The sequence below is a fragment of the Hakea prostrata genome, unplaced genomic scaffold (genome assembly GCF_041222555.1).
Source record: "Hakea prostrata isolate BN-2017 unplaced genomic scaffold, UWA_Hpros_2 contig_51, whole genome shotgun sequence".
Lineage (NCBI taxonomy): Eukaryota > Viridiplantae > Streptophyta > Magnoliopsida > Proteales > Proteaceae > Hakea > Hakea prostrata.
Genome location: NW_028291170.1, coordinates 68,448 through 77,566, shown reverse-complemented (window position 1 = coordinate 77,566; position 9,119 = coordinate 68,448). Strand labels below are relative to the sequence as shown.

The following is a 9,119-nucleotide window of genomic DNA, read 5'->3' as shown; positions in this document are numbered from 1 at the left end:
TAGCAGCTGACCTCATTGACACATTAGTTATGTCAAGTTAGGAGGCTTGGGATACTATTTAACAGACACAATAGGCCATGTCAGAAACTATCACATAACCTGCAGATTAAATATGAACAGTAGCTACAATTAAGAAAGCACATCCACATTTCCTACTTTTCAGATTCCGTTTGAATGAGGCATCTAACTACAAAGCATGTAACATGTGAAGTGTAGGCAGAGCAAGAACTTGTATAAAAAACTCAAGGTCTGAACTTACTTGTTAATGGCAAAACTTACTTGTATAAGAGCTTATCATTAATGAATGACACAATTAAAAAAGGATTGTGCCATATACCAGTTAACATAAGTCATTTTAAACATCTCAATAAAATTAGACATAAGTACCCCTCTAAGTACATGAATGTATCAACATAACTGCAAATACATGACTGTAGCCCAAAATATTGTAATCATTCAACAGCCCTAGGTAATCAGCCATATTTTTCAAAGAAGAACTTTATGACGGTTGCCCTATCCTCCTTTTTCTCCCTAAGTAGTGCACCTGCAAGGTGGATGTGACTTAAAAAGAAGTCTTTTGCACGCATCCGAGTCCCTAAGTCAATCTCCGTGACTGCATTAATGGCATCACATAGAAGATCCCCGATGTTGCCTTCAGCCTTGTCAGTTGCAGCCTTCTCTGCAACTGCCTTCTCAATAGCAACCCTTTCTGCAGCAATCTTCACGATGTCTATCAAAGAAACAGAGATATTCTCCAAGGGACCCACTACTTTCTCAACTCCTTTCTTCTTCTTGTTGGAATTTTCAGACCGATCATCACCTCTTTGCCTACTTCAAGATCAACTACTTTCAGCTGGAGATGGATGGGTAAACGACATGTCAACTGTATTAGTCTCATACTCATCCAATTGGATGTTGAATTCATTGGCTAAAGGTGACTCCATTTGTGACTCATTCAAAAAATCTGCAGCAGTTCCAGCTTGACCGCCAGTTACAATCTCATTACCTAGGGTTGAAACAACCTCTAGGTGAATGGGACGCACCGAATGGTCCTTCCAATATTTCTGTTTCTTCTACAAATTCAAAATATAAACATGTAAACTTTTTATCAACTATAGGGGCTGCCTATTCACTCACTTTTTCTGCTAATGTGCAGCAGCGAGGAAAGTTCTTTAACTTATAAAATGATGGTTTGGTGAAGATTAGTTGTTACCTTTACTTCAGCCCAAAAATGGGGGGCAGCATCAAACCTATTTTTACTTGGATTCCATCCAAGTCCACTTTGTTTTTGCAAGTCGGAAAGCGCACGCAACCTACTTTTCCAAATCTTAAAATGATTGCGGCATTGCTCCCAATCATAATTGGACCCAAATTTTTCGTAGATTTCTTTGCTAATTCCCAACCAATGCTCCCTTCTTAGTCCATTATCTCCCGCCCTCCCACTAGAGTGGAAATGTAGGAAAGACTCTAGTAGAGAAAGAGACACCTCGGTAGGCCATGAGGCTGTCTCTTCTTCTTGAATGTGAAGCATTTTGAGAGTCCATCTGCTAAAATTAAAATTGAGTCATAAAAAGTAAATACATCCGGCTAAATCATACTTCTAACATTTGAAGCAATCATAACTTGAGTTCTGACATGAAATAATATAACAAAGTTTGAGACAAAGTGAAATAATACCATAAAGTTTGAGACATAGTAAAAAAGTAAGGTACACTCCATACACAAACTCAAACAAGTATATTCAAATTGAAGTACATTTTAAAATTTAATCATTTCATTCTGACTCAGTCTCTGATCCCATGTCTTCATCATCAACATTTGTTGTTGCATATGCATTCCACATCTGTATTGCCAAGTCATTCCGGAATGCTTCTGCATCAAATGACTCTGCATGGTTTGCTTCATCTTCGTCAGAATCACTACTTTCCTCATCTTCCTCCAAGTGTGGTGTGGGAGAGGAAGCTGTTGTTGACCCTGACCCCTCCCTCGACTCCTGGGCAAGCCATTCCTCCTCTTCTTCCAAAGAGTCGTGGTTTAAAATGTGATTGTGAAGCAGTACACAAGCTATCACAATCTTAACTTGAGTTCTGAAAGGAAACTCCGCTCGAGTTGCCAATATCTTAAAGCGACTCTTCAACAAACTAAAAGCACCTTCAATGACGGGGCGTGACCTTGCATGCCTCAAGTTAAACAACTCCTTTTTCATTTTTGGGTCTTTGATTTCCCCTCTTCCATTCCTTCAGATGGTACCTAACATTTTGATATGGCCTCAAAAAACCTCTTTGGTTGGCAAAACCAGCATCAGCAAGATAGAATTTACCATTTGGAACCACTAATCTTCCATCTCCGTCTCTATGGAGAGCATCATCCAAAATGCGGGAGTCAGATGCAGACCCTTCCCAACTAGCAAGTATATACGTGAATTTTTTGTCATGGTCACATGCAGCTAAAATGTTTTGTGTATAAGACCCTTCCTATCTCGAAACTTCTTATGTTGTTCAACAGGTACCCATGCTGGTATATGAGACCCATCAATGGCTCCAATGCAATCGTTGAAGAATGGGTAGAAGCTCTGATGGTTATTTGCTATCTTCCGATGTGTGGTGAGACTAGGGGGTTTAAAAAGCAATGGGTGTAGTTTCATCATTGCATTTAACACTCTATTAAAGTGTTGACTCACTGTCTCCCCAGAATGCCCAAAATGGTTCTTTAAAGCCGAATTCTTAATGTGGTGTCCAACACAATGTAGAAACATTGTTACTTGTTCTTCAACTAACACCAATTTGTTGTCTTCTAACAGACCCCTCGTACGCAATAAATTAACCAAGCTTTAAAAGGATCTTTGGCTCATGCTCGTTTCCTGACGGCATGTACGCTCGGTGCCACCAATAAAACGTTGGGTTTCAAGAAACCCACGCCGGACATCTACTCGATATGGTTGCCTCCCAACATATGTTCTATTAATGTATTCAACTACGTTGACAACTGCTGCGGCCACCAGAGCAACTACCAACTCTTCGTCATTCATGTTGAACAATGTTACTATGCGTTCTCTAAATTTAGGTCCTGAGATGTGATCATATAAAAAATGTATACTAAATCAAACTGAAATAAATGACCCACCAACAAGAACATATTAATAGTCTAATCCAATGGAATGAGAAATAGTATCTGAATTTCTTTTGTTTTGTCTTCTTTCCTAGTCTCTCTCTTTCCCTCTCTCCCTTCAAAGTTGTTTTTATCCTAAGCCTCAAATAAGAGAGACAAGTTCGGTTGGTTAAGTATAGAGCTTACTCAAATGTAAGAGAGACAAGTTCGGTTTGTCTTCCTTCCTAGTCTCTCTCTTTCCCTCTCGCATATATAAATTATTTTATTCTTTTAATAATAAAAGCAACTAATACTAAAACTGTTAGTAATAGGAGCCTAACTGATAAATGTCAACATTCTAGCTTTTATAACACTAAAGATTCATATTGCATTGGATTTTGTTATATGGATTGCTAAAAACAGAGAGAGTAATCATCAAAAAAAGGTGTCATAGTGTAAAGTGATGGGAACAGAGGTTACTACAGATGCCTTCCATCGTTTCTGAAATTGATTGTCATACCAGACAGCATAATCATAAATCAGTATTGTTACTTGTTTCATAAGGCCCCAAAAATTTTCAAAATATGCCAGGTCATAAGCATGAACATAGAATAATCCAGTTCTACTACCCTGTAGAATTTCTTTTCAGGTATTTAGTGTCTTGCAAAGTTGGAAGTGTGAATCCTTTACCTGGAAGTAAAACAGCATTAATGGTCCAACCAGTCAAATGAACAGTTATACCAGAGTTGAGAAGTTGAGACATAAATCTATGTTGCAGAGTTAACCAACTATATAACTACCAGTCTCTAATCCAAAAAAATAAAAAATAAAAATGTATTGTATACATTTCAAAAACTTAAGTAGGTAGGTAGGTAGGTTGTTGATCAATAGGGTATTCTTAGTTGTGTGGAAGGGATTAGAATGGTGGGTATGTTTAAAGAGGGTCTCACATACAAAAAGGATCTTTTTAGAACATAGAAAATTTTGGCCTTAAAATCTCGACTTTGGCCCTTGACCTCCCCCCATAAAATCTTGCAAATGATATCAATAAAAATCTATGCCATGTTGTGTTTCGGAATTCAAGTTCCAAGAACAATTTGGTATTTTGTGAAGAACTTGGAGTTTGATTCATAAGAATAAGAAGTCATAGGAAATGTACAGATAAGAATGTCTATTTCAGTCCATGCACAAAGAGGAAAGAAATTAGAGATAAGAAGATACAATGCACACAGCATTGCCATGCAATTTTCCATAGCGATTGATGTGTCACTCTATGTGATCCACTGATTGAACAGCTTACATAGAAATATTCAATTATATTAATACAGTGATTGGTCCACTACTGGGAACAAAACAATTACCCTGCTTGAATGATCTGTCATTCTAAACAAATCCAGACTAACAGGCATCAAAAGTTAAGCAACTAGAAATACAAAGGCCATAATTTTTCTCCACACAACAGATATTTGTTTCTCTGTCTCCTTATCTATTGCTTTAATCGGACGCCTTCAGGTTTCTTTGGGACTACTTTCTACGTCATTCTCCTACTGTTGTTCTTGTCACATCTCTAACTTCTAATGCTAAAATTATTCAATTAAGTGCAACACTACCTATTGGACAAAGTTACCACAGTAAAGAAGTTCAGGTTCAGGAACAAATAAATTTCAATAACAGGAATTGTAGTTGACCCAATACAAAAACATAGTACCAGCAACAAATGTTTAAGGAAAGCCAAACATAAAAATGGATTTTAATTTTCTCTGTCATTTGCAGAGCTGAGATTTTTCTTTTAATGGTGATTTCTAGAGCCCTCTACTTCTTTAGAAAGTTCTAATCATTTTACCTAGCTAAGCTCAATACCTCAAGCACATGAGCCTGTCGGGTTGGCCCATCAGCTTATATAGGCATTATGTGACAACAAGCTATTTTAACAAATCAGCACAAGCTAGGAAGAAATGTTATGCCAATAATGAGAAATAGATTGGCTCCAATTTATCAGGAAAAAGGAATTTCCAATTTCCCAAAAATCAAACCAAACTTCCCAAAGGGCAAAAAATAGCTCCCAAGAATAGGACGAACTCAACCTAAGGATCTAAAGTGTCTATTTATCAAATTGTGGATAGAGTACAGAAAGTGAGTTTCAGTTGAGCCTTGTTGAGTAAGATTACTACTGCAAATATCTTGGGAGGTTCAACTATTTGTTGAGCGAGAAAAGTAAAGAAGATACTAACCAAATGGCTATGGAAGCTTAGTGAAAGCACTGGCTCCTTGGGAGGAGATTTAACATGTATGGCATCGCTGCCAGGCAAGACCCAGTGTTAGATGCAACAAGGAGACTCCATGAAATGTCTCTGTAGGACATCCAATCAGGGGAAGGGATCCAAACCATGCTTTGAAAATATAATTGGAGTAGGTATGGTAAGTTTTATGATCCATTCCAAGCTTATACAGCTTAGTGGATAAATAGCCCATGCAATGACTATGACAAGAAGCGTCATCAGCCTGCCATATGAACACTAATACCTCATGCAATAAGAGCAATCAATAGCTTAGCCAGCATTAAAATGAAATTCCCACCACTTCAACCGAAACTAATATGTAGCATAACACCAGTATACCCTAAATGTATAAGAATAATTCAAAAAACCAATCATAGCACAAAAACTTAACATCAATTGCAAGAGAGGTTCAGATGGGAAATATAGATAATCATGCCATTCTTTTCCATTTTTCTTTCTGAAACTTTTAGAGGGGAAAGTTTGGAGAAGCAGCAAGGTTTAAAGGAGTAAAATGTTAAACAACCATAGTCAACCGATAATCATTTTAGGCATATGAATCTAGCTTCCACAGTCGGGTCTTCATCCAAGCATACTCAGTTAAAGAAATCAAAAACAAATTCATAATCATTTTAGGCATTATATCGTTAGGAACCCAGAATCCCACCAATCTAAACCGATAATCATTTTAGGAAATGAGTTTAGGAGACAAATGATTTGTAAACAACTCATTTTCAATTATAAAAAATATGAAGAAAATCCCCAATAGCCTCTGAACGCACGACTAATAAAAGCAGCAACTACCCAAAATATGCATAAGCAAGTGGGAAATACCTCGAATCAGAAGCAATTTAACGAAAAAGTGGGCTGCAGACACACGGCTTTGGTTGAAGAGAGATCGATTGGAGAGACAGGGCTTGCTTGCACAAGAGGGCTTCGGCTTCTACTAGAGATATCGGTTGATTTGTTCTTGCTTTTGATTATATTATTGGGCTAAGTGGATATGATCGTTCCTAAACTTGATCTTTAGGGCTGTGGATCACACACTTGGGTATTCCAGATAGGGTATCGGCTAGGTGGATGTGACAGATGGTGATGATGCCAAGTTAGAAACCTTGTTTGAGTTTGGAAGAAGATCAAGCTTGAACGATGATGAACTTGGTAGGTAGACCAAGAGTATAGTGATGACACAATGAAGGTCTAAAAAAACGAGGTAAAACCCTCCTAAAACTTGGAAAAGGACCCAAGATGAAGTTATGACCTTCAGATGACCAGAATTCACTTTTGACCAAAAGTGGTACAGGTTGGTCGATTGCCTTGGTCACCAACCTAGGTGACCAACTAGTATTGGTGTTGTCACATCCACCCAGCCGGTACCCTATCTGGAATACCCGAGTGTGTGATCTACAGTCCCGAAGATCCAGTATTTGAGGAAATCATCCTCCCACATTCACAATAATATAATCAAGAACAAGATTAAATCAAATGTCAACTTTATTAATTAAAAGATTAAGGTTCAAGAATACAATCAAAGTGCGAAAATGATACCAATAGAATAAATCAAGATGTAGAATGAGGCGAAAACTCACTCCACAGCAGCAGTGGAAAAGTAGATCAAAAGGTTACAAATGGTTCCCCAAAAGAAAAAGGGGAATGAACAACTAAAGTCTCAATGAAGCTAATAAAAGTCAAAAAGAGGATGAAACAATATCCCATCACTGGCACACAAGTGCAAAGGCCGAACTACTCCTGATAAGTATCAGCCTCATACTGATAGTCTTCACCAACATAGTCACCATTGCCAGTATAGTATGAGTCATCAACCTGGTTTTCAAAGTATTGACCATCATAATCAACAGTAGTTGTGAAATCCTGCCCTAGCCTAATCCTAACCTTGACCCAGAAACCTTGATGTTTGTAGGTCCGAAGACCCGAAGTGGAGGAAAAAGCCAACTGTGGGCCCTCTCAGTAGAAGACATGGTGTTTGACTCTAAACCCATGGAGATTGATGATGGTGCTCCATACTTGGAAGCATTGTCAGTGTTTGATAAGAAACTGCACTTTGAAGAAGGGGAGTTTAGTTGATGGACCTAATGCACTCTCGGACATGATTCAAAGGTAATTCTCTGACCTAGACTAGTCATTTGAGATGTAGGAAGAAGCCCCTTTCATTTTGAGTTGATATGGCCTTCCATTTCCCTATTCTAAGTTGTTGTCCTAGCTTGGTCGACTAAGCCAGTCGACCAAGCAGTCAACCAGTTGAATATTAAATATGAGAAAACCTGATTTTTAGGTTATTTTATGCTCCACTTAAGTGGACTTTGTAGTTAGGACCCCATCCTATTGTTAGAACCTCTTGAGAACGTGGGAAGACTCTTCTTAGGCCTCTCCTTGGTAGTGGTGAAGTGCTCTTAAAATATTCTTTGTTTCTCATTCCCAAGATCATCTCCATGGTATGTAATCTCTCATTCTCTCTCTAATGTACTCTTATCTCATCTTGTTCTTGTTGTTGGGACTATGAAGAAAGTGCTGCAACCTTGCAACCACCTCTTCTATTGTCTCTTTCGATTTCTATAAACCCCCCCCCCCCCCCCCCCCCCTTCCTATTCTAACAATGCTATACATCTCATATTGGGTTCTTAACCTTGCATTCCTATGATTTTCTTCATAACAACATGATTTCATCTCCTAAACTGATTTCTCTAGTATGCTAGGTCTGATTACATGTTAGTAATTGTCTTTAATCTATTGCTCATCATTCTATTGATTGAATCCCTGATTTCCCTTCGCATTTGCAATTGATTTCATTGAAGAACATGATTTTAGCATTTAGAAGTTAGGGTTTCAAATTGGGGATTCTTGATTTGATCCTTGTTATATGTTAAATCTTCATTAGATAGTCTTAGTATACTATTCCTAACATTCCTTTCAAATTTTGGAGTGATCCGAGTCCCGAAAGCTAGGTTTTGGATAAAAAAAATCCATGTTCAGCCCCGTTACTGTTCATCTGGTCGACTAGGTTAGTCAACCGAGCAGTCAACCAGCTGAATACAGCTTTGATGTATTAGGCCATTTTGATCCGTTTGACCTCCGATTTGCTTGATTTTTCTTCTAATATTGCACCTATGATTGTCTAGGGTTCAAGTACTAACCTTGGGACCATTCTCCTTGATATCTGGACTATCTTCGATTCAAGTTAAGGCAAGGACGGTTATTAACATAATTATACAAATTGCGCGAATCTTGTTTCAAATTTGGAAACTTCTTAGATTTACTTTCATTATTATATTCTTAACATTGTATGACCGCTGTAAATACCTCAAGTACAATAATGTCATACTTATGTATTCTTTTATGATCATGAATATTCATTATGTTAATTACATGTCCGATTGATCGTGTTATTATATATCTTTCTATATGATGAAATATCATTTGTGTATGATATGATTGAATTGAGAATGTGATTGATTAAGTATGATTTGGGATTGGGGAATGTCCTTTTGACATTTCTGTCCTTGGACATCAGTGGGAATAGAATGGGATATTTCTGATGGTGCTCTTGGACACTAACCCGGATTATTGGATGACATAGGGCACTCGAGACCGGTGTGTTATATCCGTGAAAGGTCATAGATCACATTGTGGATACTCATGAGAGCCCATTTATTGGTAGGGTTGAAAATAGTAGACTTGGGCTCACAGGCGCTCAAGACTGGTGAGTTATATCCGTGAGAGGACGTGAGAGCTTCTCGT

General features: G+C 37.9%; 1 pseudogene; it reads right to left on the bottom strand.

Annotated features, from left to right (window-relative positions):
• Positions 1-473: 473 nt before the first annotated feature.
• Positions 474-3,028, bottom strand: LOC148999064 (uncharacterized; annotated as a pseudogene).
• Positions 3,029-9,119: the final 6,091 nt, after the last annotated feature.